Here is a 12,662-nt window from a genome sequence, read left to right as displayed (position 1 = left end):
AAGTATAAATCATTTATATGTAAAATTGCTATATGAAATAACTTTAAAAAGCAATTCATTGAGAAAACATTGGGAGTATCAACAATGGTTATCTTTGGGTGGTGGTGAACATGAGGGAGTTTATTTTTTCTAATTTCTTTTATTTTTAAGAGTCATCCAGACGAGTCAGTAAAACATTTAACTTATGTGATTTATTTAATTTAAAAAAATCTCTGACACAGAGAGCTTAGTTCATCATACATCTCCATTCATGGCTCTCTATCCTTCGTGGTCAGTCCAAGGCCCCTGATTTTTTTTTTTTGTATTCCCCTCCCACCATGTTCTTTTTAAATTTTTTATTATTATTTATTCTATTTTTTTTAATTAATTTTTTACTGAGGTAATATTGGTACCACCATGTTCTTGAAAAGGTATATATCCCTGAAACGTTGACAGTGTTGTTTGGTGCACGTGTTTGTGTCTTTATATAAATGGCATTGTGCTACAATTCTTATTCTATTTTTTTACTGTTATCATTCACCGCCATGTTTTTGAAGTCTGTCCCCACTGCTCTATGTACATTTAGTTCATTGCTTTGGGCTGCTATGCCGTATTCCTTAGTCAGCAGCCATTACATTTACTGATGTGTTTCTTGAGTAGCATCCACCTTCCTGCTACCACAAACAATGCTGCAAAGAACAGCTCCCTAATGGAGCTATACATGAGTTTCTCTGGAATACACATATCCAGGAATGGAATTACTGGGCCATAGGAAATAGGCACACTTACTTGAGTCAAGACCAGCCAGGTTGCTTTTCTGGAAAGTGGCCATAACAGCCTGTCCACATTTCCATCAGCGGGTCAGGAGGGTGCCAGTTCCCCTCATATGCACCAAGTATTATCCACCTTTCTAATTTTTGCCCATCTGATGGGTACAAAGTGGTATCTCGTTGTTTTGACGTTTCTCTGATTGCTGACGATGTTAGCCATTCTGATTTCCACCTTTATGTATTGCCTTTTTTTTTTTTGTGAGGAAGATTGGCCCTGAACTACCATCTGTTGCCAATCTTCCTCTTTTTGCTTGAGGAAGATTGTCCCTGAGCTAACATCTGTGCCAATCTTCCTCCATTTTTTGTATGTGGGATGCTGCCACAGCATGGCTTGATAAGCGGTGTGTAGGTCTGTGCCTGGTATCCAAACACGCAAACTCCAGGCTGCTGACGCAGAGCGCGTGACCTCAACCATTATGCCACTGGGCCGACCCCTGGATTACCTCTTCTTAATCTTTGTTTTTTTTCTCTTTGACTTCCTGACTTAAAAAAAAGTATACACATATATATATATATAATAGCGTTATTGAGATATAATTTGCATACCACTTACATTTCCACTTCCGATTTACCCACTTAAAGAAGCATTCATTGGCTTTTAGTATATTCACAATGTTGTGCAACCATCACCACCATCCATTTTAGAATATTTTTTTAGAACATTTTCATCAGCCCAAAAAAGTGGCTGGTCCTTGCAAGGAGACACGTTTAGGATGGGCACACCCTGTGACTTTGCTGATCATACAGGCCTGGACAAAAGGTTCATTTACGAGGCCCTGGTTTCTGCCTTCCACAGGTTGGTTGCTCAGCTTCTCTTTGAGTGTTTAAGCTTCCTCGGTGTCCTTCCAATGAATTCTCCCACAGCTCACACCCTCACTTTGTGCTTATTTCCAATTGCATTGGTTTCTGTTTGCTTGCAATCAAAAGAACCTAAACTCATTGGTTTCTGTTTGCTTGCAATCAAAAGAACCTAAACTAAGTCAGAAATTTGTACCTAGAAGAGGGATTTTGCAAGCAACAGACCGTAGAATGTGGAACTGATTGTGTTGTGAATGGCAGAGCCCTCTATTTTTCTATAATAAAGGACAGCAAAACTTGATCAGACTATGGTTTGTTTTCTCCTGGAACTGTGCACGTACCTGTAAAATGTCTGGATGTTTCCCAGGGTGGGCTACCTTTCTGCCTTTCTTGAGGTGCTTCAAGAGAGAGCTAAGCTTTGGTTCTAGATGATCCATTTGAAAGTATAGAACGAGACTGGTGTATGGCTCCATTAAGAAAGCCAATAATCTGATATATCAAGAATCTGTCTGGGGCCGGCCCCATGGCATAGCGGTTAAGTGTGCGTGCTCCACTGCTGGTGGCCTGGGTTCAGATCCCAGACGCGCACTGATGCACCACTTGTCAGGCCATGCTGTGGTGGCGTCCTATATAAAGTGGAGGAAGATGGGTACAGATGTTAGCCCAGGGCCAGTCTTCCTCAGCAAAAAGAGGAGGATTGGCATGTATGTTAGTTCAGGGCTGATCTTCCTCACAAAAAAAAAAAAAAAGTATACAATTCTAAAAAAAAAAAAAAAAAAGAATCTGCCGGTCATGCTCCCTTATGAAGCGGGCTGCTAGGATGGTGCCATGCTCAGCAGGGGAATCCTCCCACTGCCTCTTTCAAGTGGGTTCTTTGAAGACACTGGGTGAAAGAAACCCTATGGGAACAAACTGAGTTGACCAAAGACCTCTCTCCACTGCTAGGGAAGTGAATCAACAAGTGGACGTTTACAGAAGATGGTCCAGTAGGATCATGTCCATGCTTGAGAAGTTTATTGAATATTTTTGGTCCCTCCCTCCTCACATTGTATATCGGATATCATTCAGCCCACAAATTGCAAGACCATGAGATGCCACATCTCATCCTACCTGAGTCATGGACATCACCAAGAGATACTTGACTTGAGAGCTGGATGGGGAGACTGGCTGTGATTTTGAGTTGTCTCCTAATGCAAAGGGGTCAGTTCTTTTTTGGTTGTATGTGGAGTAGCTGTATTATGTTAGGTGGTAGCATTTAAAAAATGTGTGCACAGGAATAAAGGGGTGTATGTGTGTGTGCATGCATGTGCACACTGAACTACCAAGATAGACTGTGGTATACATTTATGATTGTTTTCTTCCCAGAGCAGAGAAGAAACCTATATTAGTCAGGTTTCTGCTGTGATAATGCTACATAACAGCTAACCCCCCAAATCTCAATGGCTTACATAAGCAAGCATTTATTTCTCACTCGTGGGTCTGCAAGTGGTTGTGGCTCTGCAGCACGTGGCTTCTGGCTGCAGGTCGGTTTCTTGTCTGCTCCATATATCACCAGTGGCTACTCAGGGCATGTTATTCTCACGGCCAATGGCAGAAGTGCAAAAGAGGCCAAGCCAAACCAAATCAGTGAGGGTTGGGATTTATTCTCCGCCCACAGTAAACCGTGGTAAAGCAGGGGAAGAAAGGAAGAATTGAGAACAAATAATCCATTCTACCACACTCCCTCTTCTTCTGAGAAATCAACTGTGTGGTTTAAATGTGTTTCCTCTCTTAGCAGATTGCATCATTATCCATTCAGTTGCTCATGTTAGAAGCCTAGGATATAAGAGAAGGTCCAGATTGGGAAAGGAGGAGCATTTGTTCAATTTTAGATATATTGTGTTTGAAGTGACTATGGGATAGTCAGAGAGATGAGGAGACTGTTGGCTGTAAAGATCCAGAGTAGTTGTTTATTTTCCCACTCAGGCTCCCACAGATTTTGTGAGTGGGACTGATGACGAGTATTACGGGTTTCTTAGAGTCCGCTCCACTAAGGTCTCCTTATGATGTAACCCTGGCGAAGTTACTCTGGATTCAGAACCGGGACTGGTCCTGTTGCCTTTCGTATATAACTCTATGAATTATTAACTGTCAAATCAAAGTTCTCAGTGTGAAATTCCCATGCAGATTTTTATTACTTCAGAGAAGTTATAGGACTGAAGGGCATTGGCAGGTCGTATTTTTCAGTCTAGACCTGCTTTAGTCCACTATTTGTAAAGATTCTCTTGAAAAAGGATTTTCTGTGTTTGTGTAAATACACTTGAGTCATCATATCTTGTGCAAATTGTCTGTATTGATTAATGGTCTCTTGTTTGCTTCCTTTTGCTTGTTGTATTTATAGCTCACATTACTTATAATTGTTGGACAACATAATATGGACCAGATGGCTTCATTATTCTGTGTTTCACACTTTGAATTTTAAGAGGTGTGTTGGACTGCCTGTCAGTGGCCAGCTGTGTCCCGGAGGAGATGATGAGGCCAGACTGCAGTTCAGAGATCCTGGCCAGATACCATGGACAGTAAGTGCTGTTGAGATGTTAGCATTTGAGGTTTCCTTTGGCCTCTCTGCCCTTGGTTTCACTTGGAAATTCAGACTGGAAGGCCGGGGAGATGCACAAAGTCTTTGATGCACAAAGACTTTCTGAATAGTTCAGCTGGCCTAGGATTGCATTGTATTTGAAAAGGCTCTTTACCAATAAGCTCGTATTATTTATTGTATGTTAGGAATTTTAACTATAGCTGATAATATTTAAAAATAAGAGTATCAGTCAGGGACCCAGCAGGAAACAGGTGGTATACTCAAATAGGATAATTGAGGAGTGGTTACTTGAGGGACTATTTACAACAGCGTGGGTTAAGGAAAACAAGGTACAGTGCAGTAACATTCTAGACTTGAATGGGAAAGAGGAGGGAGAACCCAGAGAGAGCAGCTTATAGCTATCAGAGAAGGTGACTGGGCCACAGAGTGCCCAGACATTTGGCCAAACATTATTCTCTGTATGTTTGTGAGGGTGTTTCTGGATAAGATTAACATTTGAATTGGTAGACTGAGTGAAGCAGATTGCCCTCCCTAATGGGTGTAGGCCTCATCCAATCCGTTGAAGACTTGAATAGAACAAAAGGACTGAGTAAGAGGGAACTCCACCTGCCTGACTGCTGAGCTGGGACAATGGTCTTTTCTGGCCTTAGACTCAGTCTGAAACACCTGCTCTTCTTGGGTCTTGAGCCTGTCAGCTTTTGGACTGGAACTTACATCATTGGCTCTCCTGGTTCTCAGGCCTTCAGACTCGGCCTGGAAGGATACGTCAGCTCTCCTGGGTTTCCAGCTTGCTGACTAACCCTGCATATCTTGGGACTTCTCAACCTCCATAATCACGTGAGCCAATTGCTTATAGTAAATCTCTCTCTCTCTCTCTTCTTCTCTCTCTCTCTCTCTCTCTCTCTCAGACACACACACACACACACATCCTATTGGCTGTTTCCCTAGAGAACCCTGACTAATTCAGAGGGCAAGGTAACAGGTGCTGTGGCCTTTCTTAGAGGGGCACATAGACAATCCTGGCCACCAGGCAGGACGGGAGCTTGGAGAGTAAATACCTAAATCCCACCCTTCTCCCCGGTGCCTCCAATTGGCTGAACTCGCCTGGAGTTATAGAGCAGGGGAACTTTAAAGAGTTTGGGGTGTAGAAGAGGATGGAGAAGGATGAAAAGTGGGTCTAGAGGGGCAAATGGAGCCCTTCCAGATAATAAGTTTCTATAACAACTATTGTTACCACTTTCTCGTATATCCTCCCAGAGATATGCTATGCATACAAAAGCATATGTGGAGATCTTGGTATTTTCATGATATTTCACTATTCCAAAAATATCACTTTGATGGCTACATAATATTAAAAAATCTTTTATGATGAAATAGTCTTCTATAGAATAGATGTAACATTTATATAATATAAAAATAGGACTAAAAGAAACACCTGTGTACTCCTTCATCTTGCTCAAGAACTAGAATACTACCAAAACTTCTCAGGACCGCTGTGGGCACCTTCCTAATTGTATTCCTTCACATGAAAGGTAATCATTATTTTGAATTTTATTATCATTCCCTTGTGATAATAATTTTGTTATCATATTTCTGAATATATATGTATTCCCAAACAATATATTGTCAAATTTGTATGATTTTGACATTTATGTAGTTTCAAACTGCATGTAGACTTCTGAGAATTGATTTTTATACTTAACAATATAATTTTGAGATTCATCCAAGTTGATATATATTATTTAAATTTTTGTTGCTGTATATTGTTCCATTGTGTGTATATGCTATGATTTGTTTATCTATTTTACTATCAGTGGACATTTGTCATTTCTACATTTTTATAGTACTGCTATCCAATTTCCATGCACATATGTGCATGAGTTTCTCTAGGATAGATATCTGGGAGGAAAAAAGCCGAATGACAAGGATTATCTTGAACTTTATAAGGTAATACTATACCGTATTCCAAAGTTGTTGTTCTAATTTTCACCCCTCACTGCCAGTGTATTAGTTTTGTTGCTCCATATCTTGACCAAACACTTCTTAATTTTTGCCAATCTGACAGGTATAAAATAGTATCCCTTTTCCATGGCCTGATTACTAATGAGTTTGAACATCTTTTCATATGATTATTACCCATTCCTTTTTCCTTTCTTGTGAAATACCTGTTCATGTCCTTTGCATACATTTAAATTGATTTTTTCTTCCTTATAGACTTGTAAAAGTTCTTTATATATTCCAAACTCTCATCTTTTGTTAGTTGTGTTGTAAACATCACAGTCACAATGGAAAAGACTGATAAATTGGACTTCATTAAAACTACACACTTTTGATCATGAAAACATAGCATTAAGAGAGTGAAAAGGCAAGGCACATAATATGAGAAATATTTTCAATACATATATTGAATGAAGGACCGATATTCAGTTTATTAAAAGCTACTTCAAGTCAGTGAGAGAAATACAAACATCTCAATTTTAAAAAATGGGCAGGGGCCGGCCCCGTGGTGTAGCAGTTAAGTGCGTGCTCCGCTGCTGGCGGCCCAGGTTCAGATCCCAGGCGCGCACCGATGCACCGCTTGTCAGGCCATGCTGTGGCAGCCTCCCATATAAAGTGGAGGAAGATGAGGCACAGATGTTAGCCCAGGGCCAGTCTTCCTCAGCAAAAAGAGGAAGATTGGCAGATGTTAGCACAGGGCTGATCTTCTTCACAAAATAAATAAATAAATAAAAAATGGGCAAAAGAGTTGAACAGGTACTTCATAAAAGAGGATCTCTGAGTTGCCAATAAACATATGAAAAGGTGCTCAGCTCATTAGTTCTTCAGGGAAATGCAAATTTAAGACACAATGAGAAGCCACTCTGTACTCCCCAAACTCTAGCACTAGGAAAACTCACCATGCTAAGTGTTGGCAATGATGTGAAGTACCAAAAACTCTCATTCTCTGGTGGTGGTGATGTAGCTTGGTACAACCACCTTGGAAAATTGCTAGTATCTACTAAAGCTGAACCTAGGCATAGCTATAACACATAATTCCATTCCTAGGTATACACCCAACAGAAATGCCTACAAAATGTTAATAACAGTACTATTCATAAGAATCAAACACTGAAAACAGCCCAAATGTCCATCAAGAGTTGTATATCCATGCAACAAAATGGATGAATCTCACAACTGTGGGGAAGAATGAAAGACACTAGATACAAAACAGAGCAAATTGTGTGATTCTGTTTATATAAAATCCAAAAATGGACAAAACTGATGGTAATAGAAGTAAGGATAGTTAGTTACCTTTGAGGAAGGTGATGACTTGGAGTGGACATACTGGGGGCGTCTGGGACTAATAACGTTCTATCTTGTTCTGAGAGTGAGTACATGGCTAAACTCATTTTGTGGAAATTCATCGAGGTTTGTACTGACGATTTCTGTACTTTTTGGTATTTATGTAACACTTCAATAAGAACTGCCTTGAAAAAACCATATGTCTGGAAATGAACAAAAACACGTCTAAATAATCATGAGTAAAAAAAATCATGATGGAAATATAACAATAATAATGACAATACTGCATATCAAAACTTGCAAGTTAAGCAGTACTATAAGGGAAATTTATAATCTTAAATATTTACATTGGCAAAGAAGAAAAGCTTAAAAATAGAGTTAAGTCCCCAAATATAGCAGTAAAACCTTTTTAAAAGGGTAAAGAAAGCAATAATAAAAATAAATAAAACAGAAAATAAAGATATAATTTAAAAAAACTCAACAAAGACCAAAAGTTGGTTCAAGAAAACAAAAAATGAGAAAAGACACAAGTAAACAACTTTAAGGATGAGGAAGGAAGACATAACTATAGGAAGTCCAGTCACGTCCAGTGGTACAGGTTTCGTTTTCTAAAGATCACTCTGATTAGGGAATGTATTATACAGGGACTTGGGTGGATGCAGGCAGACTAGGTAAAAGTTTATTGCTGTAATCCAGGTGAGATATAATGGTAGGTTTTAGTGGGACTAGGGTCTTACTTAGGAAGGATGCTCACATTCTAAGGTTATCCATTTACTGTCTTAATTTGTCTTCTAATATTTTTATTATTTTATATTTACACTTAAAACTGCAATCTTTATCTGGAATTTAAAAAATATGATATGAGGTAGAGCTATAAGTTTTCTTTTTCATATGGAAAGTCATTTATACTAACACAACTCATTTAAAAATAAATTGAAACACCACCCTTGTTGTATATTGTTTCCATATTTACTTGACTCTATTTCTGAACTCTCCATTCTTTCTTCTATCATCTATTTGTCTCTTCCTATGCAGATACTATAACAAGTTTTACAGCAAGTTTTAATGTCTGGAAACATAAATTACTCCCCTCATTATTTTTCTTTAATTTTTTCTTGGCTTTATTTTCTTACATTTATTCTCCTATATGAGCTTTAAAATCACTTCACTTGTTAAAAATTTTCCATTTTCATGCTGATTGTAATGACATTTATATTTTGTTTTTAGAAGAATTGACACTTGTCTTCCCTTCCAGAAACATGTTCTAACTTTCCAATTATTCAGGCCACCTTTTCTTTTCTGTGAGTATAGATAATCAAAAGTTGACTGCAGTTATGTTCAGTGTTTTATGTCTTTTATTTGAATATCTGAAAGTAACATTCATTTTACATTATGCAATTTAACAAGCAAATAGTGCTCATTTAGTTAATCACTTAACAGTCTAAACGTTTCCAACATTTCAAGTGTGTCATTTTGAATATGGAAATTTTTCTTGCTCTGAGAGTTACTGAAAACCTCTGATTCATGATTAGGTTGAAGAGAAGGAAAAGTATTAAAATTATATTATTCGATTTTATATAACGTAACAGACACTCAGGTGTAACTTTTGAATTTGTTATGCACCATTGTCTCTTTTACGGATGCCCTTTTCCAGCTTTTGATTTCAACATGTAGCAAAGACATGGTAGAGCAGATTTGGGATTTGAATCAAATTATCTTCATAATTTCTGGGTGAATCAGGATTAGAAGTTCATCCAGAATTACTCAACAATCAGTAATGAAGCTGCTTGGACATCTAACATCCTCCACTCCTTCCACAACCACCACCTTGATGCTTAGAGAGGAAAGAGGCTACTTTATTCAAATAACAAGACTCCCAATGAGTAGGAATGATCCAAAGATGTTCTCAACGTTAGAGGTTATTTTTCTTTCATGTTTTAGTGAGAGTTTGGTCTAGCAGAAGATGACAGATGCAGCCCCTATTTCTTACTTGGGTTTCTGTACAGAAATGGTTCTGGAAACACCAACAGGCTTGCAGCCTTACCCGAGGCAGAGGATATTTGGAGGTGGATGTTGAGAGTGGGTGAAGGGGAAGGACGGAGTATTGATTAGTTCTCTCATCTCCAGTCTGGGTCAAGAGTCAGCTGTCCCTTTACTTTGTTTTAACCTCTCCTCTCTCCTGCCAAGGACAAATCCAGTTTTGTTTAGACAAGACTGCAGCCAAACCAGAAACTGCAAAACTGTGAAAGGGAACTATTTTGGGGAATTATTTTTCTTGATACCTTTATCTAAAATGAAGCAGGCATGAGCCAGCCCTGATGACCTAGTGGTTAAAGTTCAGTGCACTCTGCTTCGGCAGCCCAGGTTCGCTTTCCAGTTGCAGAACCACACCACCTGTCTGTCAGTTGCCACGCTGTGGCGGCGGCTCACATAGAAGAATTAGAACTACTTACAACTAGGTTATACAACTACGTACTGGGGCTTTGGGGAGGAAAAAAAAAGGTGGGGGGGAAGATTGGCAAGAGATGTTAGCTCCGGGTGAATCTTTCCCTGCAAAAAATAATAAAAATAAAAAAATAAAATGAAACAGGCATGAGAATGTGAGGGGAAAATCTAAATATGGTATGTTTGGGGGAAGAGATGACAGGGTTAATTTTCAGTATATTTTAATTCAAGCAAGGTGTAAGTTGGCTCTAGTCACACAGATGGAGTGGGCTCCTTTGTGGTAGTGGATGTCAACCCAGGCTATACATTAGAATCACCCAGGGTGATATGGAAAATACTAGTGCCTCAGCCCAACCCTCAAGAAGTTCTTACTCAATTCGTCTGAGAGTGGGCCTGGGGCTGAGTCTTTTTTAAAGCTCCCCAGTGATTCTAATGTGCAGCCAACGTAGAGAACACTGTTTTGGGGAAACTACCAAGGGTCTAAGAGGATGAGGTTTTTTCACAACATGTTAAACAAAATCATAGCAAATTTGACAGGGGATTGCAAAATGACATGTCAACAGAAAGTTAGACATCTAATAAGATGTATCATCTTATTAGGGAACAACCAATGTCCTGCTAGTTAAGTTTGTGGGGTTATTTTTTTCTAAATTGGCCTTTTAATAGAGGAATAATATTTCTACCAAATGAAGAAGCATGTCATTCCCTCACATTTGTCATTATTTGAGGTCCTATCTTGACCTTCCAAAACATAACTATCTAGAAATATCCGACATAGTATGATCAGCCTTCAGATTGTGGAGCTATGCATGCCTGCTATTGTTATAAGGTGATTTCCACAAAATGCAATCTCAAAAATAGTCTCTTTTTGGTCTTCTTTCCTTCCTAAAACATGCATGACCATGTTAGTTGCTTCATGAAAAAATCTTTGGGTCTTATTTCAGCCTTAAAGTTGTAACTTATATTGGAATACAAAGGTCATGAAACCTTCTGGGATTCATTCAATTGCTCATTCACAGGGTACAGAGGATTACAGATATTTCTAGTGCCTTGTAGCCGTCTCATTTTCCCCAGCTTCCAAAAGAGTTCTGCTTAGTAATGTGCAGATAAAACCAGGATTAAACTCATGCTTCTGATTGCTCTCTATTATTTTTTTTAATTAATGAATTATTACATTGGCTATATTCTTGTCACTTTCCTCTGATGCTCCAATTATCCAGGCATCAAAGATCATAATAAAATAATAAGAGAGAAGAATGTTAAAAAACCATCTGGGTGACACTGCAGTAATGACATATGTGATAACATTAGCTTTCCAACCTGCGAATTTGCCTGCATGTTGCATAGGTCCTTCTTTCCTATGAAAAGTTGAGTCAAATTTTTAGATTAAGAAAAAAAAAAAAAAGAGGATGGTGTGTCAGTTGGGATTAGTTTGACTGTAACAGAAACTCCCAATAGAATTTTGAAGTCTGGAGGTGGGTCTTCCAGTGCTCATGCAATGGTTCTGCTCCACAAAGTCCTCAGAGGCCCAGGCTACTTCCAGCTCTCCTTTCTGCCATCCCTGGGGTATGGCCCTCATCCTAATGGTCCAAGATGGAGCTAGAACCATCGCACCAACATGCTAAGCAGCAGGATGAAAGAAAGGGGGATGGGGGCATGGGGGGAGGGGGAAGAGAAAAGGTGAGCTCTTGCTCTTAAATAAGGTCCTCGGAGAAGATCACTTGATGAGATCACATTTATAGTTAATCGGCTAGAACTTGGTCACACGGCCAGCCTAGCTGAACAGGAGGCTGGGATATGTAGTCTTTATCCAGTGACCATGTGCCCGATTGAAAATCAGGAGTTATAAGAGGGAAAGAATGGGTATTAGGGAACAATCAACAGTCTATACCTTAGATGGCATATGATAGATTGGATAGTCTCTGGGGGATTACTTTTCTGAGGTTGAATTCTGCTCCACAAACTCTTATTTTCTATTGGAGACTCCTTTGCACACACAATTACTATTCAATTACTTTTCAGGATTTCGTCTCTATGTGTTTTTTGTGTGGGACCACCATGGGAGTTCTATTGAACTCCTTAGAAATCAAACTTAAAAGGGATCATCCTGCGGAGAAGTGTATTTGCATTCTAACCTATCCCTTATTCACATAGACAATTCATTCAGTTGTCTCATGATATTTTTATTGGAATGCCTCTAGGACTGATATCACAAGATGGAAAAGGAGGTCACCCAAATGGAGGGATTTTAGAGATGCCATTAAAGGCCTTCCTACAAAAAAATATTTTCTCAGCCTTTTCAACACATCACCTTAGATTCTACCATTAATAACACATTTCTTTTTAAAATGTGAAGTATCTTGGGGGACTTGTAAAGCATTAAGCTCTTTTTAAGATATTTATGACAATATGAATTAGTTCATTATATACATGAGATCTAGCTGGAATGGGAATTTTAAGAGGTGAGACTAAAGGGAAATATAAATTAGGAACATGACAGGAGGACCTGAGTGGGGCCACAAAGGTGCCGCATCCATATCTCCTAGGTATCCCTCATTCTAGTATATACCATTGTTTTCTACTGAAATATAAGGACACTGGTTGGGAATGTTAAAGGGGATTGCCAAAATAATGGGAGATGACAGAGCAGACTCCAGTTGAAAAAGATATTTGCACACTTAGTTAATTTTACTTGGAGGAAATCACCATTTCACAATCAAATATTCATATACACTCAAATAAGAGTAAAT

The 12,662-nt window shown here is 38.9% G+C and overlaps 1 long non-coding RNA gene across 2 annotated transcripts in view; it reads left to right on the top strand.

Moving 5' to 3' along the window:
* Window positions 1-4,824: 4,824 nt before the first annotated feature.
* Window positions 4,825-12,662, top strand: part of LOC131400770 (uncharacterized) — a 32,086-nt gene continuing 24,248 nt past the window's right edge. For both annotated transcript variants that reach the window (XR_009217448.1, XR_009217447.1), the window contains exons 1-2: window positions 4,825-5,022; window positions 5,606-5,717. This is a non-coding gene — a long non-coding RNA (uncharacterized LOC131400770). The remainder of the gene's footprint in view (window positions 5,023-5,605; window positions 5,718-12,662) is intronic.

Source organism: Diceros bicornis, chromosome X (assembly GCF_020826845.1).
Source record: "Diceros bicornis minor isolate mBicDic1 chromosome X, mDicBic1.mat.cur, whole genome shotgun sequence".
Classification (NCBI taxonomy): Eukaryota; Metazoa; Chordata; class Mammalia; order Perissodactyla; family Rhinocerotidae; genus Diceros; species Diceros bicornis.
Note: the sequence above shows the minus strand (reverse complement) of the source record. Positions and strands in the feature narration are given on the sequence as shown.